This window comes from Aythya ferina (assembly GCF_964211825.1).
Source record: "Aythya ferina genome assembly, chromosome: 3".
NCBI classification, from domain to species: Eukaryota; Metazoa; Chordata; class Aves; order Anseriformes; family Anatidae; genus Aythya; species Aythya ferina.
Window position 1 is genome coordinate 19,458,817 of NC_140298.1, and position 26,557 is coordinate 19,485,373.

Here is a 26,557-nt window from a genome sequence, read left to right on the forward strand (position 1 = left end):
CCTTTTGCTGACCCACATAATGCAAGGTGATGGGCAGACAATCTGTTTTGGGGATGGATAATAGCAGCCAGCTCAGTGGACTTCCAGCCTGGGAGAGGTCTCTGGGTACTAGTCTGAGTCAGGCTGCTTCCAAAACATAGCCCAACTCCAGAAACCTGGGACCTCACTGTTGAACTTCTCAGGAAAGGACCCTGGTGGCTGAGGGGAGCAAAGGACATCATTGGGCCTGGGCCCCACCTGAGTCTTTTGGTTTTTCCCTTTTTGATAAGTTTTAGAGCCGCTGTGAAAACAAGGTAGGAAAGAGGTTTCTCTGAAGTAGACAGACCAAAATGATTTGGCCAACCTTCTGGTTGAAGAGGTTTTGTGATCTGCAGCAGGACGTGGCTGTGGCTTCATCAACCTCCGCCCCTGGCAGCTGTGGTGGTGGAGGTGTTATCAGGTGCTGATAAGGCCTCCTAGGTGAATGGGCTACATGGGGATTTGTCAGTATGATTCCTACAACTGTAGTATTCCTGGAGAACTGTAAAAAATATCCCACTGTCATTTTGTAAGCAAGATGATGAGTTCAGTGGCCACCATACTGCAGAGAAAGAAATCAAGGAGCAGTAGCACGTGAATCAAATGCATAAAAGGAAAGAAAATTAGCTGTGCAAAATCAGATGAGTTGCCTGTTTCACTGCTTCACATTTGCTATGTTGACAGTTTACTAGAAAAATGCTTTGTCAAGTTTATTGCTGAAGGCTATTTATTCAGTATGTTTTTTTTTTTTTTTTTTTTTTTTTTTTTTTTTTTTTTTTTCCAAACATAACTGAGAGCACAAAACAATTATCAGTGTGCAACTTGCTTCTGTCTTTCAGAAGAGCAGTCAAGCAAGCCCACATTTTAGTACAGAAAGAAGAAAGGTCACATGCAAGCTAACTTTCCTTCAAGTTTCCCTTCTTTTTGGCCTTTTCTATTCTATTTTGTCTTTGATCCATAAAGATAGATTCATCTGTACTGATGCAGCTTGAAGAGTGATACCTAAAAATACGTAATCATTCCCAGTTTTATTCTTCTTTCTGTTTGTGTGTTTTGCTTTATTAAAAATAAAACCTAAAAATTGTGCATCTGCCAGATGCAATGTCTTCCTCTTTGTGCTCAGTATAAATACACATTCCTTCCCTCTTTGTTTTATCTCATTTTATTGACTCTTAGAGGCATAAAATATCTGTCCAAGAGTAAGTTGTCACCAGTCAAGAGAAGTGATAAAAGCTGATGTCCCTGATTCTCTGTCACATGCAAGTGATCCTGGTCGGACTGCTTGGTCAAGCATGTCTTAGTGTTTGTGGGAATATGTGTCTGGGAGAGAGAGTGAATGAAATCTACGACAGAGTGTAAGTGACCAAAATCTACTTAGAGAGATGGTAAATAAAGAGCATCTTCCCTATTTCTGAAATCCTGTGCTGAGTTTTGTTACAGTATTGTTCCTATGTGGCTAACAAGCTATCTAGTCTACGCAAGACAAATTGGACATTTCCAGCAACTAAGCAATAATTTAAAAGTTTCTTAGATTCAACTTGTTGATATTTACTTGAATCAAGGCTGCAGTGTCCCCACTGAGTCCTAGGAAGTGTTCATTGGTCTGAAATACCTCAGGTGATAGAGCATCACTTCTTTGAAATATTTGCTTCATGCAATGCTACTTTAGCAGGAAATTGACTGGGACAAGGACTGAAAAAATAATTTAGAGCACCTTCTGTGAAAATTTAGAAGGTGGTCTGACAATCTCAAAAACAGGAAGTTAAAAGCTGCTACAGGATTTCTGTCACTATGAAGTCAGGCATTGTTTTCTGTTGCAAATTGATGGGAGAATACACCCTCTGACATTAAGCTTCTATTCATCAGTGCCTAATTCTGGAAAACACAGCAAGTACGTCAATGAAGGCAACTAGTTGGTGAGATGATAGCATGACTGGGACTCTGTAAAGGCTCATAAAGGTTTTGAAGCCATGGAAATAAAGCTGTGTAAGTGTCTGGTAAATGAAAGTTGTCTCTCTGGAGAACAAAGTCAAAGCTCTGCAGACAACTGAAGTTGTCTATTAGACTATTAGACTATTTAGTTATATAGAGATTAGTTGTGGAGTGCCATGAATTTAATTCATGCCTGATACTTGAATACCCTTATTTGCAAATCCAGAAACAGAGCAGGTTAAACAACAAAACCTGAATTTTCAAGTCAGCAATTTTGAGCTTCTATCTAACAATCTGCTTCTCTTGGTAGTGATTAACTTTATGAGAATTGTGGGAGCACCTGCTTCTGCACCTGGGCTTGAAAGCTGAAAACAAAGACAAACCAGTTGTAGTGCTTCATAGATAAAAGGATGAGATGATGGCTTTCTTAGTGATTCCAAGCAATAGGTAGTGTTAGTGCACTAAAAGATGGAAGTATTACAGTGGATAAATGTATAACAGTATATTTGCATTGTTTATTTCCAGTCGTAATCTTGCTATTAATGAAGAATGAAAGGGGAGTGGGTAGAGAATGTTGCTAAGATTTTACCTTTGAAACACCAATTCTCTGTTCTGTTGACTTTTGATTATTTTTGAGATTGATCTTAATGGATTAAAAATAAACCAATGTCCAGGACAGCTCTGAAGAGTGTTAGGACATTAAGATATATTATTTTGTCAAGAGGAAAGGACAAAAAGAGGAAACAACACCAGCATAATGGGCAATATGGTCTCAATAACAGTACAGCTCTGAAAGGAACTACAACAGTTTTAAGTGTATTTGCTGTTGACAAATACTAATGTTGGCTAGAAATTAATGTAACCGAACCACTGAGAGAGGGTAATTGTAGTATAATAAGAAAAATGCAACAATACAATAACAGACCAGGATTTGAAGGAACCATTAGCAACACATTTCAACATTTCAGCAAATAGCCAGTCTTCAGAAATGTAGTTTTATATAGTTTCATTTCTACCATCAGTGAAAATAAAATTATTGAAATTTCCAGTGAATAACATCCTCTTTGATCTGTTCACTTTCTAAATTATAACCAAATTATAATTCATCTGTATAATCTAAAGCTTGTCAGAATTTCATCCAAATTTAGTTTTTCTTTTAAACTATAGAATAATTGTCCTGTTACACTCACTACAAGTAACAATAAAATCTGCAAACCTATTCAGCTTTCTGCTCTTCTGGTGCTCTAAGTCTGGTTTCCAATTTTGGTTCTTATTAGCTTAGGCAGGCAAGTCAGTAGGAATTAAATGTGAGATCAGTTACATGCTGCATTTCCTGGTATTTAAAAGTGCTGATAAAGCCCATTATGGGTTGTGTGGATTGAATGTCATTAGTTGCCAGACACCTTTGACTTCTGTGAGCTTTATATCAGGGTTTTGGCAATGCCTTTGAGAAATGTATACCTTCACCTGGAGTTACCATTAGGTTAACCGGTACCAGAAGGAGGCTCTTTAGAAAAGAGGAAAGCCCTTTGTGCTCCAGGAAGGCCAATCCACCCAGATATGGGATTTGTATGTGAATCATTCCTTTATTCATCCACTTTCCTCAAACTGAAATAGGATGTGAACAGTGGAACAGCATGGTGACTGGAGAAGTATCTGGTCATTTCATTTTACTGCTAGAGATTAGATAAAATGTAATGTGAACTAAGGTCACTTCTTTTTTTTCACCTAATCTTGAGTCTGCTGTTCCTGAATGATGTGAAAATGTGTAGGTCACTTTGTCACTTTTAAGGGGCAAAATCTTAGTCTGCTGAAGTCAATTGGCTCCCAGATTTTAATTATAGCTTTATTGCCTAGTCACAGCTAGAATGTTTTAGATGATGTCCAAACCAAGTGATTGAAGAGACCAGATACACCTTATGGTGTTTCTTAGTTTCCTTAAAGCCATCTTCAAGAAATAGTGCAAGCATCCTGAGATACAGCATGCTGATTAGAATGGAAGTTCAACTGTTGTGCTATTTTTATTAAAGCCTTGCTTGTCCTTTTTATTTATTTATTCATTCATTCATTTTTAAAATAAGGTCTATAAGGGAAAGTCTTAGAATGCAATAGTTTTGAGGACATCAGACATTGATTTATTTGTTCTTGTTTATTTTCTGAGAAATAAGAAAGCATGGAAAGCCTTGCAGTCTGGATAAAATGAGGTTCTTCACCTCTCTTCTATCAGGGTACCAAAACTACAAATGTTGTTCAAACCAGTTTTGCTTTTTGTTTTCTGAATCTTCATCTCACACCAATGGTGGATGATGGTGTAAATGTATAACTATCTGTCTGATTTGGAAGTTAGCCTGGATGTTTGGTAATGGCAGCATCCTGTTTCCAGTGCTTCTAGATGTACTACTAGTTGAGTGTACTTAAAATCACCCCTCTTTGCAAAACCTGGGTTTATATGAAACAATATAAATATCCTACAGTGGAAAACAAATTCTGTTTTCAAGCTAAAAAACTAGTGATTTTTTGGTTTGTTTTTTTATGATCAGTTTCTGATGATCCTTTCTTCTTTCTTTAAACTGGCACCGTTGCAGTCAATTTTACAGGAGTAAATGCACCTTTGCAGTAGTGACAAATCTCTGACGTATCAGCACTAGTCTTGTGTTGCAAAAGGGGGGATCTTTTTATAGTTTGGTCTCAGCCAAACAAACTTGTCTTAGCTGAGAATTGTGCTAAAGTGACAATATTTTTTTTTTTTTTCTGTTGTTGACTCCTTTTGCTTTTATATTTCAATGATTAATGTCAGGATAGTATCCTTTGAACCAATAAGTTGGAAGTTCAGCTGAGAATATTTATTTTTCTCTGGATCATGTCTGTTTTAATAAAGGATAAAACCCAGAACACATATGCTCCTTCAGTAAGGTTACAAGAGTTTTCATGACTGTTTGTTTGTTTGTTTGTTTGTTTTGTTGTTTTGAGTTAGTTTCCTCACCAATTAAAAAAGTTTGGAATACATATTGCACTTTCTCCTAAGATGGGTATTAATTTGCTGCTTGCTGATGATCACTTCTGACTAAGCTCAGGAACTGTAACTGTGTTGATGTCATTGGATTTAGTAATTCAGTGTCTGATTCTGCTTTTAATTTAGCTGCAAGGACAAGCAGTACAATTTAACTTCTGGTTTTGATTTTTATATTTATAGTTGGTAATCTTAAGAACTGGACTCTACAAGGCTATTCAGGGTTTTTCCTCAAGCTTTGAAGTTAAAATTTAATTACTGTACAACTAATTCTTGAATGGGCACCAGCAACTTGACAAGAATGTTTTTTTTTTTTTTTTTTTTCTGTTGGCTTTCAGAAGTAGTAAGTAGAATAACTGGCACTTTTTTGTTAAAATTACTTTGAGCTCTAGCAGTGTACCTAGAGATACCTGATTTGGTTGAAATGTATCCTTTATTTGATTTAAACTAAGGAAATATCTGATTCACCTTGCAGAGAATTCAAATCACTGTGGTCATTTTCAGAGTGGTAGATGATCAAAACCATTTAAATCAGTGCTATGGAGCCTAGATCAAGGTTTTAAGCCACTTTAAGCAAGTGAGCTTTTAGCTGCTAATTTCTGAAAGCTTATGTAGTGTAAATTGTGTCTTGGAAATTATATTCCAGATCTCACTGTTCAAGATTAGTTTGTAATATAACATTAGAAAGCAGATACATAGAATCAAACATCCTGCTCATCTTACTCTGAAATCTTTTTCAGAGTAAGATGAGCAGGATGTTTGATTCTATGTATCTTTTTCATCTTACTCTTTTTCTGAGTAAGATGAAGACTGCCCAAGAAGCAAGTGTCTCACCAGGTTGGAAATCAAACTTTTTAAGCGAGTAATGTTTCAGAATCTGTCAATACAAGAGCCGCTATATTTCACTTACCCTACCTTAAAAGTCAACATAAATTACAAAAACATGAGCCCTAACTTGTGTTTCTACAAATGTGCTGCAATTATTTGAGGGCAGAATCTAGAAGTAATGTAGATCAACTGATGTTGCATGGATTTCCCTAAAGACCTCTGCAACTCCACTGTAAATGCAGAGTGAGCTTGTGGTAGCAATACACTGTGTATGTTCATTTGTGTGCTGTGCTCGTCAATGGATTTGTGCTCTAATACGGGGCTTTCCCGCCAAGTATATATCTAGAGATAGAAACAGTTTTCCAGCAGTTTAACGAAATAGAATCAAGGCTTATTGAACAGGAAATTAAGCCCCATTAACAATCGTAAATGGATGTCCTACTAAAAAGTTAAATGCTAGAGGCTTTGTTGTGTATTTTGGAGTAAGGAATAAAAAAATAAGTCTTATGTTCCTCTTGAGAGAAGAGTCTGAAAGACTCTTGGGGGGAAAATGAAGCTGCTGATTATTGAACCTGTGCTTATTATATCAGTTCAGGTTCATCTTGCTTAGCTACATTCATATAAACCTAAAAAAAAAAAAAAAAAAAAACCTTTTACTTTTCTAAATGCCAGAGAGGAAAGACTTGTTTTGAACTACCCATCAAATTGATTTGGCCATAAACTTTAGATAAACCCTTCTATGTTGTAATAATATCTTGCACTGTAAAAGAAAAATCTCTACATAATACAACACACACAAAAAATAATACACACAATAGCATTTAATTCTATATTCTAATTATATAATGCATTGTAATGTACATATAAATAAAATGTGATGTATACTATTTGTTCAAGAGGAGAACAGTTCCCTTCACTTAATTCAGTTAAAATTCCTATTCTTTAAGTTGCACTGTAGGAAGGAAAAAGATCGTATTTTATTTTAATAGTTAACCTAGCCGACTGTGTCTGGCTTAAAATTTGATTTCTCCCAAACTTTGAAAGTATACAAATACTAAATTTTGTTTCAGATCAAGCTCAAGAGTTTTCTCTGAAATCCAGAACAATTTTCAAAGCCTACATAACTGTTCCTAATCAAAACATTTTTGTTGATGGTGCATGGGTTGTTGCTAATGCTTTTTTGCTAAGGTAGTTTTTCTTAAGATCCTTTCAGTGAAGACCATTTAATCAAGTTAGTTATTTCCCTGTGGAATTGGAAAAAACAAAACAAAACACAATTTGCTAACTTAGCTGCTGACAACTCATTTGCAAACCAGTAAGCCTAGCTAGTTGAGCCTTTTGCAGAGTCAACTATAACTTCTGCTAATTAATGTGACATGAAAAACTAAACATCTAATGAGTTGTTTAGGTATGAAAAGTATAAATAATGCTTCAGGTCTGAGCACGTCATCCTTCTCCCATCTTATATTGCCTTATTCTTCAATAATTAAGCTCAGACTTAATCAAAGGCATTCTGAGCCAGCTTTTTGTACCATACTACCATACTAGCTATGAAAGTGCAATTCTCCGTTTTGTTTGTTTGTTTGTTTGTTTGTTTTTTAATCTCCCTATTATTAATGAACAGTAACTACAGTTGTATTCATGATGGAGGCCATTCACTTCTTTTGTATATATCACTTGGCTGTTATGCACCAACTTTTCTCTGCACATTCAAGCAACACTGGGTGGTGGTGAAGTGGAGCACACTTTTTGTGTATGCTGGCCTCACTTCATAATTTTGGGGTGGTAGCATTTTGTCATAGAGAACCCAAAAACAGCAAGATGGATTTCTGGTGGAGATCAATAAAAATTCTTTAGGTGATTAGCTATATTTATTTCAAAACATATAGCAACAAGGAAAAAGTACACAAAACCTTTAAGTAGATAATGTTATGTGTAAACATATAACATCATATAGAGATTAGCCAATATTTACCATTTGCAATCAGAAAAGTAACACTATGTATTCAAAAGCCTTGTAAATAAACTTCTGTTTCTCTCCACAGGCAGAGTTCAAACAGGCAAGTTTGAAGTTTTTAGGCATTTTTTAAAATGTCCAACTTAATTGCAGTTATTGCTGTTCAAGAATACATACAAGCATATATAATTATGTACAAAAGAATATATGCTTCAATTTTCTTAGACAAAAATAAATAAATAAATATCAAAATCAGGTGTTACTTTTAAGTTTAGTATTTATATTTTTCTCCTGACATCATTTTCTGGGGCAGAGCGGGAGGTGGGTTGTGTATTTTGTTCTTCTAATTTTGGGAGGTAGTTGTTTTATCTGAAGAACTGAAGTTGCTCCAGTTGTTCTATCTGAAATTAAATGTTCCCTCCTTAGAGAACAGCAGTTCCCAAGAGAACCTTTTTACTATTCAGCTTCCATTTCTTTTTGTAAGAATTTCTTTTTGTCAGTAGTCATTATACCTGCGCTGTGTAGCTATTGTCCCTCCCAGAAAGCAGAATAAGAGTTGTCGTGACTACATACCTTATATCCAATCAGCCATTTCAATGCTTTGATGCACAAGAATGAGGGGGGAAATGGTATGTATTTGGGTGAGAGTATCTTTTAATTAAAATAAGCAATGTTTCTGAAGTGATGATTATGTTTCTGAAGTGATGATTCCTGAAATAAATGGCTATAAGAACCATAACCATAAAATATCTTTTTTTTTTTTTTTTCTTTTTTTTTTCAGCTTCTAATGCTCAGAGAGTCAGCCAGTCTGTAGTACTAGAAGTCCATAGTGGTTACCTGTGAACTATGTCCTTGGTGGTGAAAATGGCAACAATGATTTTTGAAGTGGTTTAAGTGGTACAAAATAGAGGCCTGGGTTCTGCATGCAAGACTTTCTTTAGAGATGTCAAAGTCTCAACAGCTGGAAGAAAACTCATCATTTTCAGTTATTTTAACAGTGACATAGTGTTTCTGAGTCTGCACTGGTATTCTTACACTATCGTGTGGAGCAGGGGAAGGTATGAAGATGAATAAATATGCTTGAAAAGCTATGAAGTAGGTAAAACTTTCTACAGAACCAGTTTTCCCATCGTATTTTTTCATTGTTTATCCACGTAAGTCAGATAGTCATGGTAATAATGGTCACGGTAATTCAAGTAGTCTGCAAACTGTACATAAATGTACTGCTTTGTGGGAATAGCCCATGAAGTAGCTGTTAAGGGCTAGAATACGCTCAACTTCTGTCTTAGTCTAAAGGATGTATGAGCTCTTCAACAGGAAGAACTACGTTATACTCTCTATATACAGAAAGATTTGTAGACATCTTAGTTGTCAAAGTCCAGTTAAGACTCTACTAATTACCTGCAGAAAAATGACTCTTAAAGACACCTCTAATAAGGTCTAGGGAACCTGCATTCTTGACACAAAATCCATTATGTGATTAGGATTTTGCAAAGTCATGACTAACTGCAAGTAGGGTATTGGAAAAGTTCCCTGATGTCTTCTGTTATGTAGTCGAGGCTGGCCGCCTTGCAGCCGCCGCAGCCGCAGCACCTGTCCAGGCATTACGGGGGCACCTGGGGCCCTCAGTCGGCCAGGGCAGGCCCGAGGCAGTGGCGCGGCCAGGCTGCGGGGGCTCTCAGAGGCTGGCAGGGAGCAGGTGGTGCCAGGGCCACGGCGGCTGCACCCATGGCCTCTGCCCAGAAACAGCCCTGGGGTGGTGGTGCCTCGCAGGGCCTGCCGGGCACAGGGAGGGTGCCCAGCACCTTGTAACTGCCCACAGCACAGCTGGGGTGGCTGGGGGAGCTCCTGTGGTGGGACATGGGAGGTCTGTCCCTTCCTTCTGAGTCCATGCTATGGACTAGCGCAGGAGCTGGCAGGACTCATCAAGGAAGGGGATAAAATGGCTCGCCAGAGAAGTGCCCAGGAAAGCAGTGCTGAAGGTGGCAGTGAGGCAGATGCCTCATCTGAAGTGCACCTACACCAATGTGCGCAGCATGGGCAGCAAACAGGAGGAGCTGGAAGTGATTGCGTGACAGGCTAACTACGACCTAGTTGCTATAACTGAAATGTGGTGGGATCACTCCCACAACTGGAGTACTGTGATGGATGGCTACAAGCTCTTCGGAAGGGATAGACAAAGAAGGAAGGGTGGTGGTGTGGCTCTTTATATAGGATATCCCCAGTTGGAAGGGACCCACAAGGATCATTGAGTCCAACTCCTGACTCCACACCGGTCCACCCTAAAATTCAGACGATATAACTAAGAGCACAGTACAAACACTTCTTAAACTCTGACAGGGTTGGTATTAAAGAGCTTTTTGACGTTGAAGAGCTTGCAGTTGGGAATGATACAGTTGAGTGTCTATGGATAAGGATCAGGGGAAGGCCTGTTGGGGTGACATTTTGGTGGGGGTCTATTACAGACCACCTAATCAGGATGAATAGATGGATGAGGCATTCTGTGAGCAGCCCACAAAAGTTGCACAATCGCTAGCACTTATTCTCATGGGAGACTTCAACTTCCCTGATATATGCTGGAAGTATAATACTGCGCAGAGGAAGCAGTCCAGGAGGTTTCTAGAGCATGTGGAAGATAGCTTCCTGACACAGCTGGTTCAAGAACCTACCAAGGAGGTGCCTCGCTAAACCTGCTCTTCACTAACAGAGGACTGGTTGGTAGAAGTGAAAGTTGCTGTCTTGGGCAGAGTGATCATGAAGTGGTAGAATTTTCTGTCCTTGGTGATGCCAGAAGGGTAACTAGTGAAACTGCTGTCCTGAGCTTCCGGAGGGCAGTCTTTGACCTATTCAGGCCACTTATTGCAGGAGTCCCTTGGGAGTCACTCCTGAAGGACAAAGGGGTCCATGAAGTTTGGATGCTCCTCAAGATGAAAACCTTATAGGCACAGGAGCAGCCTGTTCCTGAGTCCCGTAAGGAGTGCCAGAGGGGAAGAAGACTGGCATGGATGAACCGGGAACTTTTGTTGAGACTCTGAGAGAAAAAGAGAGTCTACGTCTGCTGGAAGAAGGGACAGGCTACTTGGGGCAACTACAAGGAAGTTGCTCAGATATGCACAGTGGAAGTTAGAAAGGCAAAAGCCCAGCTTGAAGAAGGGCCGTAAGGAGGATGTGGGGAAGTAGAGGCCTGTCAGCCTGACCTTACTTCCAGGGAAGGTTATGAAGCAAATCATCTTGGATCAGATCACATGGAACTTGCGTGGCATTCAGGAGATCAGGCCCAGCCAGCATGGGTTCACAAAAGGAAGGTCATGCTTGTCCAACCTCATCTCCTTCTATGACCATGTGACCAGACTGGTAGATGAGGGAAAGGCTGTTGATGTAGTCTACTTAGACTTCAGCAAAGTCTTTGAGATGGTCTCCTGCAATATTCTCCTGGGGAAACTGGCTGCCCATAGCCTGGACAGGTATATTTTTCTCTGAATCAAGAAATCACTGGAGGGCCATGCCCAGCGGGTTGTGGTTAATGGAGTTAAGTTCAGCTGGTGTCCCATTACAAGTGGTGTCCCCCAGGGGTTGCTACTGGGGCCTATCTTGTTTAATATCTTTATTGATGACCTGGATGAGGGGATTGAGTGTACCCTCAGTAAGTCTGCAGATGACACCAAGTTGGGAGGTAGTGTTGATCTGCGTGAGAGCAAGGTGGCCCTTCAAAGGGATTTGGATAGGCTGGACTGCTGGGCTGAGGCAAATGGGATGAGCTTTAACAAGGCCAAGTGGCAGGTCCTGCACAATAACCTCATGCAACGCTATAGGCTTGGGGCAGAGTGGCTAGAAGAAAAGTGTGAAGAGGAAAGGGACCTGGGGGTGTTGATCAATGCTCAGCTGACCATGAGCCAGCAGTGTGCCCAGGTGGCCATGAAGGCCAACGGCATCCTGGCCTGTATTAGAAATAATGTAGCCAGCAAGAGCAGGGAGGTGATAATCCCTCTGTAAGCAGCTTTGGTGAGGCTGCACCTTGAGTACTGTGTTCAGTTTTGAGCCCCTCATTACAAGAAAGACATTGAGGCCCTGGAGCATGTCCAGAGAAAGTCAACAAAACTGGTGAGGGATCAGGAGCAGAAGTCTTATGAGGAGCATCTGAGGGAGCTGGGATTGTTTAGTCTGGAGAAGAGGAGGCTCAGGGGAGACCTCATTGCACTCTACAACTTCCTGAGGGGAGGCCATGATGAGGTCAGCCTCTTCTCCCAGATAACTAACGATAGGACTTGAGGAAATGGCCACAAGTTGCACCAGGGGAGATTTAGATTAGATATCAGGAAAAACTTCTTCCATCAAAGAGTGGTCAGGCACTCTGGAACGACCTGCCCAGGGAGGTGGTGGAATCACCGTCCCTCATAGTGTTCAAGAAGCACCTGGACAAAATGGTATGAGATATGATTTAGTAGCTTAGTGGGTAATACTGGTGATAGGAGGATGGTTGGACTAGATGATTTTGTAGGTTCTTTCCAACCTCGTGTTTCTATGATTATAACAGATAGAGCTACGCAATTCTGGGAACAACATGGGCTGAAGGTCTTGCAGGAACTCTGCTGTGGAAGGTCCTAAAGACTGAAAACAAATTGTTTGAAGAAGTTGAAATATGTAATGCTCTAAGAGGAGGGGTTGGATTTACTTAATATACTTTTCTTTTTTTCACTTTGCACCTTACTTGAGGAAAGGGCCAGTATTTTGTCTCACTAGTAAATTCTTTAAAATAGCAAGCCGTGAAGGATCCTGAATATTTCTCTGGAAAATGGCACAAAAATGAAGAATACCTCACAGTTCTCAATTCAATATAAGTACCCCAAAACATACAGGAAAAGCACAGAATGAAGCTGAGTGAGGTGAATCATGAGGGTGCTCACTCTGTCAAGGCACAGGAGGTGTCCCCAGGTTGATCACTGCCATTTTCTTCTCTGCTTGCCAGAGAAGATAGCAGTGGCTGGTGAGGCAAGGAGCAAAGCCCTGCTGCTGTGTTGTGCTGGAGCTATTGCCTTCCAAAAGAGACCTGACTCACCCAGGGCATCTCATCTTTGAGCAATGTGTAAGGGCACCACTAGAGATGGAGAGCTGAGCTCAGTTTCTTACCTTATATTGAACTGCATTTCATGCTACATTGAGCTGTGAAATGCTGGCTGTGATCTGCTGTTCTAAAACACTATTGTATCCTATGTATTTTACATGCTATTTTAAATAGAAACCGTATATCAGAGCAACTAATATTTCTTAAAATTACCACGAACTTAAAGCAAAGTTACTTCCAGGCAAATACACTACTTCTTCCCACCTGTTTATACTGGCTGGTAGAACAATACTTCTTGTTGCATATGTAGAAAGAAAACAACTGAATCTAATACTCCCTGGTTGAATCTAGGAAGGGTAATATCTTTCAGCTGAAAGAGATTTGATTACTTGGGACTACAATAATGATCATTATGAAATCATGTGTTCATATCCTTGGCCTTCTTCCAAGTCCCATTTTATAGTTTGTAAAGTATTCAGTGTAGACTAGAATACTTCTATGGTTAATTTTGCTGTTGTTATTTATTTACTTTTTGTTTTTAAATCCAAAGTGACTTTGATCTCTTTGAACAATAAACTAATATAAGTGGAAAACCAAGAAGTAAAGGCACAGGTCCTTTATGTTCTCCTAAATGCCTGTGAATGCAATAGGACGTGCTAAGCAGAATGAGGACTGAAGCTGATATTTAAGTTCCCTCACATTCCTGCTCTCCTAAATTAATCTTTTTCTGTCCAGTGTAAGTTTAGAGACTTATTTTCTGATACCAGAGCAACGTTCCCAGTTGAAGTAACAATGACTTCAGAAGGAACTGGTTTGGTTCCTTGGTGTAATCTGTAAATTGGGGGGGGTGTGGGTGGAATAAATTCACCTTCTTCTTTCTCAACTCATTTTTCTGTTGTGCTGAAAAGATGAGAGGAAAAACATCAAAAACTTATTGAACTAAGAAAAGAGATCAGCATTAACTTCATCTCTCTGAAGGAGCCAGTAAGCAGATGAAAAAGGTGCAAAAATATGTTTGCAAGTTGCCCTAATATTTAGACGTGCGTGATTGCTCTATTGACGTCAGCTGGCAGGACAGGATGGCATTCTTCCAGAGCACTTGTTTTTTCTCTCATTAGCAAGGAAGAGCTATCAACCTTTTTTTTGATATTATGTCTAATTGAAGCCACAGCTTCTGCACCATGTTTTCACTTCCAGCTACTTGAAAGGATCAAGGCCAAACTAAAGAGCCTCCTGTGACTTGCAGAACATTAAAGCCCATAACCGCTGGGACTGATTTTAGAACTTGGTAGGTTTGTTTTTTTCCTCTCCAAATATCTTAATGCTTTACGGAAAAGCATTGTGGGACCCAAGTTGATGAGCCATGTCTCCTTTTTTTTTTTTTTTTTTTTTTTTTGTTTGTTTGTTTGTTTCATTTGGCTTTTTATTTTCCTCCAGATCAAAGCACCTTAGCAGAATGTCTTTGATGTCTTTTTAGCTCTAGCTGTATTATAAGCAGTTTGACAGAGGTTTGTTTTTTTTTTTTCAAAAAAAAAGCATTTGTTAAAAAATAATTTTCCAAACAAGACAATTTTTTGCTTAAGAGGCTAAGAAGCATGCACGGGGTAAGGCTTATACAATTGGGCTTGCTTTTGATTCCATGCTCAACCTTCAAGGAATGGAGCACTTAACCATGCTGTTTTTTATTCCTGCTGCCTTTTCTTCTTGAGGTGCTCATACATTACCTCTCAGAGCCTCCTCTCACCCTGACAGCAGAAAGCCTGCTTATTCCATCAGAATTGAGACTTAAACAAGCGTGAAGCCTATTGTAAGGAGGAGGAAAATCAGGCCAAGTGTGTTTATACTGTGAGTTGTTAATAACAACAACAGCTCTTGGCTTTTGTAAAGCACATGTCAAGCAAGGAATGCAAAGTGCTTTTAAACCAGGCATTAATTAAGGCTGACAGCCTCCACCCTCTTCCCTTGCGATGAGGTTAATACAAGCAAGGGCCTTTGATTGGCTTTTAATCTTGCTTCCCAAAGGGTGACCTGTGCTCCCAGCGATGCAGGGCAAGGAGGGACATCAGCTGTGTCCCTCCTTGGGACAGTGATATAATACTCACCTAGCCTTTGGGAGCCAAAAGTCTTACGTGACCCAAAAAGCAACTTGGCTTTAGGGTCGGGGGGGAGGAGGAGGAATTTCTGAGATGGATTTTAACCTGTCTCTAGATGTGGCTGTTGCTTCTTAAATGTCAGAGTTGGGACTCAGTCTGTTAACCCAAAGAGGGAAGAGACAGATTGCTCACAAGGTAATTGGGGCATGGTGATATGAAAATCTCAGTCAGGTTGTTGCTCTTCTCTGCTGGAATTGACTGTTCTGCTGTTTTGTTTATTGGTAGAAAAATAAAAATTAAAAAAAAAAATATCTCTGGAGATATGGAATTAAATAAATTAATAATAATAATAATAAAAAAGTCTTAAATTCTCTTCTAGAATACAATCACCTTCTCTTTCCTCCTGGCCTTTAGAGGCTGATTGCTTCACAGATCCTGGGTAAAGCGCAATTAGGCCTGCTCAGTCTTTGCCCTTATAGCAGCAGAATTACAGTGGTAACTTCTTAAAGCAGATCCACCAGCACCAGGTATTTCATGGAATTGTGCCCTTAGCACAATAAGCAGTGTATTGCTAATTATGATACTATTAAGAAGTGAAACTACTTTCACAGACCATAATAAAAGAAGACTTTGCATTACAACTAAAAGAAAATGAATTTTTATTGTTCATGCTTATGTTAATGTTTGGCTTCCTTATTAGTTATAAACCATTATTTTTGGCCAGTGTTTTCCTGGCATATTGAAATGTATTTGCCAGCACAACAGTGAGACTTCTTTGTCTAAAAGTACTTATAAAGAGGAGCTGAAAATCATGAATGCCGCCCTTCGCTCTACTTTCAGTGACTGTAGAGGGAACTATGACCATGGAAGCTTGGAAAGATGTGTTATGGACGTTGTCTAAGTTAGGTATTGATGTTAGGTGCTGTGGATATGATCCTCTAAACCGTGATACAATGCAAGCATGAAGGCATTGGTAAACTTCCACTGGATTTAGCAGGGTTTGTACCAAACCAAGGTTTCACAGACTGACCTAAGGAGCCTTGCTGTCCCTGTACACAAGTCTGAATGTTTTCATAAAGACGTAAGACTTCCCTTAAGCTGTGACAGGGATCCTTTGGGCTATCCTAAGCATCTTACAAATCCAACAGAAAACAACATACTTCTTTTGCTCGATTCTTTTTCTACTGAGATTGTGAATTGAACTAACTTACCATGAGGGACCTGTGGAAGGAGGTCTGATGAGTAATAGATAGGTTTGTACAAACAGACCTTGGATACCAGTTGGAGGGGAAGCAGTGGGACCCGTCTTTCTCCTGACAGCATTGGGTTGTAAAATTTGTTCACCCCTCTGCAGGACTGCTCTGATGTTGATGTTGAGTGTGCTGCAAATCCCATGTGAAGATGAAAGTTAATTTCCCAGTGGTGCTTTGCACTATGTGAACTCCATCATTGATACGTACTGGAGTGATGAGCTATGCAACACTTCAACTATTACATGAAAGCTGATTGGGGGAAAAATAGTGAAACTGTATTTCAATGCATAAATGTTAAAGAGAAGAACTCCTCATTTGTTTACCAGAATGCCCTCTGAGGTGCAGTGGCATTTACCAAAGTGTTTTCAGTTTTGGAACCTTCCAGTTTCTACCATGTTATCACATTGCTTCTGTTAGACTCTCTCTTCTCTTTTGTTTACACATCAGCTGTTATTTGATATAAATCAGCTTGTTGAAGAATATGTAATTTATAAGCTGCTTTGGAAGCTTGCCAAGTGAAACATCAGCACACAGAGGGTGTTAAGAGTCTCTCAAGTAGTAGATTATCTTGAAAAAGACCATTTTTCAAAGGGAGTATGTTTTGAACACATAAGTAAAAGTTACTTTGTAAGAAGTAGCTAAAAATATTTAGCTAGACAGAAATACAAATCCCTGGATTAATTATCTTAAATCCTTCAGTAGGAAATGTTACTGAATTGAGAAAACTTGCTAAGTGTGTTGTGGGAATATAAAATATATTAAATTAGATTTCAGATTTCACCTTCCTCAAAAAGTTCTTTGCTAAATACTTTAACTGGAGCAGTCAGCCCCACAAAAAAATTCCTTTTTTTTTTTTTTTTTCCTTTATTTATTTTTATTCCCTGTGCCATGAAGATAAACAATACAATTCTTGGGTCAAACTCCAGAATCTGATTGATATTTCTACTCACCTCACCCAGCTTGGAGGGAGCCTGACTGAATAATACCAAGGTTATAGTTGATAGATTTACTACCTTTAAATGGCACAAAATACCTTTTTAACATCTTTAGATTTTAAAGTTCTTTTAGAGTATTCGTAACAGCCTGATACAGATTGCCATCTAGACCTCCGTACTAATTGAAATGTTCTAATATGCCAATTATTTTAACATGGTTATAAATAATATACAGAGTATAGTTGTTTTACTGTTTTTTTTTTTTTTTTTTTTTTTTTTTCTTGTTAATCTTTCAAGCATCTGAGAATCCAAACCATGGCTTATAAATTAACAGATTCCCTGGGAAAAGAAGACATAATGTTCAATGGTATGAACACTACTGCATTGTTTTATTAAAAGGGAAAGGATTTGTTTAAAAAGAAATGAACTACAGAACTGTATTTGATGGAATTAGGCTGAAATAAAGAGCTACTACATCAACACCTTAAAAAAAAAAAAAAAAAGGCAACTATTAAGCAGTGTATTTTTAACATATGAGATGACCACGCATGCTCAGTTTTGACAGTGTCCATGTTTTTGTTGTTGCTGTTTTGGTATAAGTAATTATGCAGAGAGCAGACACAGTCTGTTTTGTCCTACACCCTGGCCCTACAATGGGCCATCACTTCTTACTTCAAAGGAGAGTATTCCAAAAGAGGAGAGATTTTTTTCCATATTAGTCCTCTCCCTGATCTTTAAAAGCTATGATGTGTGGTCATCCCAAGGCTTGGAACCTTCCAGGCTTTTATAGCTATGACTGATGTAACTTTAGGAGGAACTAGTTGATTTCTTCTACTACAACTGAATTACTGATGTAGTATTTGTGTATTTTTGTGCATTTTTTTTGTGTGTATTTTTGTGCATTTTCTATTAATAATGATCTGGATTACAGCAATGCAAAGATGTGAGAGAACTGGTGATGTGAAACAACATTAAGTGATGCTTGGAGAGAGGGAACACTTCAATATGATTTCCACTTACAGTTTAGTAATAGAAGCAAAAATGCAGATACAAACACCCCAAACAGAAATTATGTTAGCAAAATGAGGTTACCTTTTGCGTTTGCTTTTGTACCTCAGAGTATGTTGTCCACCAACTGATAGTGAATTTACAGCCCACTGGTTTGGCAAAATCAATGTTCCAGTTGGGCAGCTCAGCCCTTGAAATGCATGTTAGATATGCCTTACAGCCATTATTTCAGACACATTTGTAATAATCCTATATAATGTATATGTACTTGGTCTATATAGACAAATAATTCTGAATAGTATGACTCAGCGCAGCAGTATCTGTAAGGAGTGTATTTTGACTTAGAGGAGTAACTTTTCAACTTAACATTTATCAATATATATATATATATATTTTTTTTTTTTCTCAAATAGGAAAAATACCTAAACTGTTTTCATCTCTTTGCTGGGGGGGAGAAACACCAGGATTAAGAAAAGAACAATTACAATACATGAAGGAATTGCAATATGAGCAGTGTGGGAATATAATGACTTGATTAAAGAAAGAAGAATGCTTACAGCAGACTCTCACTGATTTGATTTATTTTCATAGAGTCCTTCCCTCCTAGGTAACTTAAGAATGTAACTGGCTATTCTGAAGCTACTTTGTTAAGCGTTCTCCCCATTTCATGTTTCCTGTGTATGGCACCTGAGAAATCTGAATTTATATTGAATTGTCAAGAGTGCCAGTCACACTAACGATGAAGTATAGAGTCCTCGTGGTTTATTTTCTGTCATTTACTGAACGGTGAATTGCAATTCATAAAATCATTTTTTTTTTTCTCACAGTGTACAGTGCCCAACATTACTATGATCATTTGATTTCACAAATCTGATTATGTTCATACTATTTCTGAAACAAGACATTTCCCTTTCTGTTATCTTGGCTAATACAATTTCCAATGTGCATTTAGAAGATCAGAGAACATCAATGACTACAGCTGCTCCTATTTTTATGGTTAATATTGGTCATGGTTCTCCACAGCTAGAGATGACTTAGTTATCTGCTTCTCATTATTAAGCCTTATAATAACATAAGGCATGCTATACAATCAATTACAATAAATGACTTTATTGCCAATATCTAGCAATTTCCTGTAATTCTTATCTCAATTATTTTCAACGGAACAAATTGCCTAAGGGAGATTATGCATGTTTTATGAGTGGATCAGCGTGACCTTAAGGCTGCAGGGGCAACAAATGAAAATGGGTACAGAGAGTCTTGAAGGTCCTCAGTTGTCCTTGCTCATTATTGCATCTCACCATGGGAAATCTGAAAGGTCTCCAGCTTGGTTGGGCACATCATAGTCTTGAGTCCCTCTATAGACTGCTAGTGAACCAGCACATACACGGTAGTCAAAGAGAGAAGATTATGATTATGTTGAAATAGGAAGAAAACAAACAAACAAACACATATTTAACCATTTCATTTGTTTTCTGAGTGTTTTGCTATTCCTCTGAGCAATATGAACTAGAACAGTGTTTGAGAGAGGACTGAGATTCTCCTGTCACCTTTCTGCAAAATAGTAAGTAGAAAAGATCACAGGAATTACACTGAAATGATGCTAGCATTTGGCAATGTGCTATGCATGAATTTCTGGCTCTAAAGAACTAGGCTGACATGACAGGGCTGTGCTGCAAATGGCCATCTTGTAAATGCGGGGAGAAATGCAATTGCTGTATCAAAGAATGCTTAATCTTGACAAGGAGACTAACAAACCATGGAGTAAGTTCATTTTAATAAAATAAATTGAAACTGAAAGCAATGGAATAATTTGGCCTAAATCCTGTGTGTTCCAGGAATTAAAATGGAAAAAGAGGTCCGTATTTCAGCGTCAGAGACTTAACTAGAAAGTCCCTATTCCTTTCCTATGTGCTGCTAGTTCAAGAGCAGTGAGACTGTAAAACTGCTAGAGATCCTCCTGCCACTTGCACATCCAGCCCCATTCACAAATTTCAAGGCTCTGATATCAGGCAAAGAGCTGCTGTGCTTTCTCTGAAGTGGATAACACTTGTTGCCATAATCCCATATTTGATGATTATCAAAAAGTGGTACAAAAAATACAGTATAAAAACACAGCCTCCATATGGAAATTGTACCAAAAAGAAGCATGGGATTATGTACCATAAGGAGCTACAGTGACATCAATAGTTTATTTACAGCAAAAAGTGAGAATTTGGGAAAGATTTATTGGACTAGGGTGAACATACCATTCAGTATGGATAAGGATATAAAAATGCCCAGAAATTGCTGTCTTCGAATTAGCCCAGACTTCAATTAGTTGTCAAAAACAGAACACCTGAGTCAACTAATTGTTGTTATAATGAAGACAAACTCAAGCTTTCCTGTTCATTATAAGAATGCTTCAAATGGATTTTGCGCTATAGAAAATTAATTCATTTTAATGTGACAGGTCTAATTATCAGAACTTCTTAAGTTTTTCTGTAGTGATAACTGAGGCTTGAAAATGTATTATAAAAACATTTTTGTATGGTCAGGTTTGAACAGGCTTGGAAAGTGGTACAAGAAAATAGAGCAGGCTAACTAGAGAGTAAAAGGGAAATTATTTGCTATTCTTTACAAAGATGAATTCTTTATCTGTTTCCATTCGTGCAAAGTGGAAAAAAATATAAATCGAAGTAGGGGAAAGTAATGCAGTTTTAAAGTAAGCAATTTTTATGACAATAGGTAGATCATTGTTTGCTTTCAGTTTTCTGATTTATTTTTCAAAATGGAATTGAAAGTCCATTTACTGGGACCTTTTTAGGTCAAATGAAGGAAGAGTTTAGGTTTGAACGTCTATTTCTTTTTATTCATTTATTATTTCTTTAACTTATTTTAAATGTTATTTCCGTGCATGAATAACATTTCTGTCTCAAAACAACTTTCAGTGTTGTGTAAACTGAGGTAGAGAGAGGGCAAGTCTGTTGAAGATATATTTTGCTAAATAAATCGTAATGGCAATTCCATTGAAATATGGTTTGCTAATTAGAAGGATGCAGAAGTCAGGGATCTTGTGTACATGGGCCCAAACTCATTCCACCTACCTAGGGGCTCACTTTAAGTGCCCAACATCTTCAGGCTGCTGGGTTAGCAGAGAGCTGCTGGTTTGGATGTGTTGCCCCCAGAGGGCTCTCCACATTGATTGTGGAAGGAAGATGAACAGATGGGTTTTAGGCACCAGGAGGTCTGAGCCCTGAGGGTCAGAGGCCAAGGATCAGGTCTAAGAAGTCCTGAAACATGATTTTCACAGGTTCTGTTTAGATGAACAGCTTCAGTGATTTCAAACTTGAAAGCTTTTAAAATGTCTGTACTCATATTTAAAGTTCATTCTATTGACAGTGCTTGAACATTTTGAAAGTCTAACACCAAAGTCTTTTTTTTTTTTTGGGGGGGAGGAGGGGTGGGGAGCAGAGTGGAGTGGGGCATAATTCCTCGTGGACACTCAAAGGAGTTGCAAAATAATAATAAAAATTAGGTGAAGGAAAAGTTCCTTCTCTTAATGTTTGTTGTTGTTTTTGTTGTTTCTTTTCCATGCAGTCTTAAAATAAAGGTCACATTTTCTGTAAATAAACAAGTAAATAGTGTAGTCAGAGGTCACGGGGTTAGATTTTGAAAAGTCCTACATAAAGAAGACATCTCAGAAAAGCAGATTTAAATAACTATAATGTCAAAAAAAGTAATTCTGATTGCTATATTTTTTATCTGTCGTGGCTAGACAGATGAAAATCCATGATAGTAATTTTGCCTTTAGGGTCATTATCCTGTTTCTTTTATTTCTTTATCTATTTCTTTATCTATTTATTTCTTTTACTTACTTATTTATTTATTTATTTATTTTAATATATTAATATTAATATATTATATTTTAACCCTAACCCCTAACCCTAACCCCTAACCCTAACCCTAAACCTAAATATATCCCTATATATATCCCTTTCTAATCCTAAATATATCCCTAGGAGGAATCTGAGAGGAATTTGAAATAGGACCCCAGCAAAGGTGTACAAAGCCCCTTTCGCCCATCAAAAATTGCCCCCAAAGGAAGACTTTGGGTACAACTGAACTCCCCAGGGGAGCCTTTACGCAGCCAACCCGGGGACAGGACCCGACCTGGGGACCAGAGGACGGTGTGGAGTATCGAACCGTGGACCCGGGACCGGGGTCCCGACTCGACTAGGGTACGCGGGGCGGTGTGGGGAATCGAACCTGGGACCCGGGGATGGGGACCTGAACAGAACCAGAGACCCGGGCCCGTGTGTGAATCAAACCTGTGACCCGGGGCCAGGATCCGGACCCGACACAGGGACCAGGGGCGGGAGTGGGGAATCAAACCTGGGACCCGGGCCGGGGACAAGACATGTCCCAGTGACCTCGGACCGGGGTCCCAACGTGACCCTGGGGCCAGGGGCAGGAGTGGGAATCGAACGTGAAGCCAGGGTCAGGGGACCCGACCGGACCTGGGGTAAGGGGTCGGTGTGGGGATTGGAACCTGGGACCCGGGGCTGGGGTCCTGACTCGGCCTGTGGACTGGGGCCAGAGTGGGGATTGGAACCTGGGACCCAGTGACTGGGAATCGACCCGACCCAGGGAGAAGGGGCCAGTGGGGGGAATCGAACCTAAGACCCAGGCCGGGGACAAGACATGTCCCAGTGACCTCGGGCCGGGGTCCCGACTTGACGTGGGGACAGGGGTAGGTGTCGGAATCGAAAGTGAAACCAGGGACAGGGGACCCGACCGGACCTGGGGTAAGGGGCCGGAGTGGGGAATCGAACCTGGGACCCGGGGCCGGGATCCGGACCCGACCCGTGGAGGAGGGGTGGATGTGGAGAAATTAACCTATGACCTATCCAGAGGTCCCAACTCGACACGGGGACCAGGGCCGATGTATAAGTAGAACCTGTGGCCCGGGGCCAGGATCCCGACCTTACCTGGGGACCAGGGTCCGGTGTGGGGAATCGAACCTGTGACCTGACCCAGGGACCGAACCGACCTGGGGACCAGAGGCCAGAGTGGGGAAATCGAATCTGGGACCGGGGCCATGGACCTGACTCGACCCGGGTTGCAGGGTCCAATGTGGGGAATCGAACCTGAGACCCTGGCCAGGGACAAGACATGTCCCAGTGACCTCGGACCGGGATCCCGACGTGACCCTGGGGCCAGGGGCAGGTGTGGGAATCGAACGTGATACCAGGGACAGGGGACCCGACCGGACCTGGGGTAAGGGGCAGGTGTGGGGATTGGAACCTGGGCCCCGTTCCTGGGCCCCGTTCCTGGGCCCCCGAGAGACTCAGGCTCCCTTCTCTGTTGAGTTCGGTGCTGCCTAGCCTTAACATTTTCAGTACTCAGTAGCGTCCCCCAGGCTCTTGTATTTTGAGAGGGATTGCACTCCCCTTACATCATATGGGAATCCCATTTTTCTGTCTCAAGAGTGAATGTTGTAAGGCACTTGTAAATCATTGCAGATTGTCGTTGTTGTCCATTGCCAAGTAAATTAAGGCCATGTGGGTACCTTCTACTATTTCTTTTTCCCTTTCATTTGTTGTCTGTGTGATAAATGTTCATCTGATTTGTGTCAGTATGGAACAGTGCTAGGGCCGCATGGTATGATGAATGTGACCTTCTGTCTTACATACCCTTGTATAACTACAAGTCTAAGAAAAACAGAATGGTTAATGTATATAGTTCTTGTACCTTGCAAAGGAATTCGTGTCACTAGAGAGCAGTTCTGTCTGTCTCTGGGTCCTGCACTGGCAATTTAATTCTTCCACAGTTGTGGTTTCTTCCCTTTCCTCCCAGTGTCCCTGTCTCCCCCTCATTATAGTCAAATTATCAAATCTTCAGAAATATTCCTCAAATCCATGAGCCTATTTGCTTTTGTTATTCCAAACTCATTCCTAACAGTTACAGCCTTTTTGCCTTTTTTGTGGTTGATTCAGCACTGCTATAGATGTGACTGGAGTGTCCCTGTGAATGGCCTGTGAGGAATGTTTTAACTACTCGTGAAGTGTCAATAAGAGAGCTATTTGTGTTTGTATGTTCTTACTTTGAAGTCTCTGATGTCTGGGGGTTTCAGAACAACTGCTAACAACTAGTGACTGTTATGGTTTCTGAATGGGACACTATGCAAGACCCTGATATCTGGCCAGGTGGCCAGGAGATTAAGGAGAAGAAAAAAAAAGCTGAAGGACGGCTAGGAGACAAAACTTGCAGGGGACGCTGTGTAAGCTTTTGACATGCTGCCAAGGAGTACAAAGGGGAAGGACAAGAAAAAAACCTGAGAGGAAGAATACGAACCTTCAGCATGAAAGACCCGCAGAGACCCCCAGGGGGACCACTGGAGACTGATGCGCATGCTCCAGTAGGAGGGACTGGATCCCGGAAGCTAATTATAATAACCCAGTGTCTTTTAGAAGTAGTAATGAATATGTATTAGTCTAGGAGCAAAAAAATCAGCTACTTGATGTAACTGGTGTGCGTCCTGGTGGAGCAGAGACTCCCAGTGCACCCAGCGCTGTTTGCTTACCTCTATTCCTTTAATAAATTGTAAACTTTGATTATAATCCTATTTTGAAGACTGAGCCATTTATAACATCTGGTTCCTACCAAATATTACACATTTGGTGAAATGCCTTAAAACAACATTACTTTTTAATTAACAACAACTTTTTTTTCTCTCTCTCTAGGTCTGCCAGTAGCTGACAAAGTAGAAAGGTGTGCTTCTCTCTCTTTTTTGTATAGAGTTAGAGGCAATGCCTGATATCCGGCCAAGATGGACAAAGGACAAGGACAAAGCCTGGGAGGAAGACTACGAGCCTTCAGCACGAGAGACCCCCAGAGGGACCACTGGGGACTGATACGCATGTGCCAGTGGGAGGGTTTGGAGTCCAGGAACTAATTATAATAACCCTGCCTTTTCCAGAAGTAGTAATGCACATGTATTAGCCTAGGAGCAGAAAAAGCAGCCGCCTGATGTAACGTGTGTGCGTGTTGGAGGAGCCCAGACCCCCCCGCGCACCCAGCGCTCTTTACTTGCCTTTTATTAACCCCATAAATAAATCTCATAAAACTGAGTTGACTCAGAATTTATAACAGTATGATGAAAACTGTTGCATTCCAAGTTGGGAAGGGGAGAGGAAAATATTCATGTACACGTGAGAATTGTACTCAAACAGCTGATTACACCTTTGCACACACCTTTTAAGGGAAAATTTAAAACCTGAGAAGCAACAGGCAGTTTTCTACGTTTCCTGATATGATAACAAGATGTATGATATAGGTATGATATCATCCTTTGATATCATACCTATAGTCTGCTGCAGGCTAAAAAGTAGCCTGTGCCTCAGGTACCGTTTTATGCTTTTGCTTTTGTTACTACATCTCTGTAAGTCTTCAAAAGGGAAATGAAATTATCCTACCCAGAAGAAACACCGTCCAGAAGATACTTGAGTTGTTAGGGCCTGAATTCTCAATGAAACCAAAGGCAGGGATCTTACTGACCTGGAGAAAGAGGCTTAAATCTCTCCTGGCTTGTTTACTCCTGAAGGAGCGTGAAAGAGACACGTGTCCTTGTACGTGAAGAGGAGGTGAAGGAACAGCTAGTGCAAGGAACACACAAATCCGTTGCGCCAGACTAATAGGTGGTTGTTTCTGAGCTGGGAGACTGCAACAGAAACACAGAATTATCTAGGTTGGAAGAGACCTCCAAGATCACCGAGTCCAACCTCTGGCCTAACACTAACAGTCCCCACTAAACCATATCCCTAAGCTCTACATCTAAACGTCTTTTAAAGACCTCCAGGGATGGTGACTCCACCACTTCCCTGGGCAGCCCATTCCAATGCCTAACAACCCTTTCAGTAAAGAAGTTCTTCATATTATCCAACCTAAACCTCCCCTGGCACAACTTTAGGCCATTTCTCCTCATCCTGTCACCTGGCACGTGGAAAAATAGACCAACCCCCACCTCGTTACAGCCTCCTTTAAGGTACCTGTAGAGAGCGATAAGGTTGCCCCTGAGCCTTCTCTCTTCCAGGCTGAACAAGCCCAGCTCCCTCGGCCGCTCCTCGTAGGACTTGTTCTCCAGACCCCTCACCAGCTTCATTGCCCTTCTCTGGACTCACTCAAGCACCTCGATGTCCTTCTTGTAGCGAGGGGCCCAAAACTGAACACAGTACTCGAGGTGCGGCCTCACCAGAGCCGAGTACAGGGGGACAATCACTTCCCTAGCCCTGCTGGCCACACTGTTCCTGATACAAGCCAGGATGCCGTTGGCCTTCTTGGCCACCTGAGCACACTGCTGGCTCATATTCAGCCGACTATCCACCATCACTCCCAGGTCCTTTTCCACCTGGCAGCTTTCCAACCATTCCTCTCTCAGTCTGTAGCTCTGCTTGGGGTTATTGTGCCCAAGGTGCAGGAC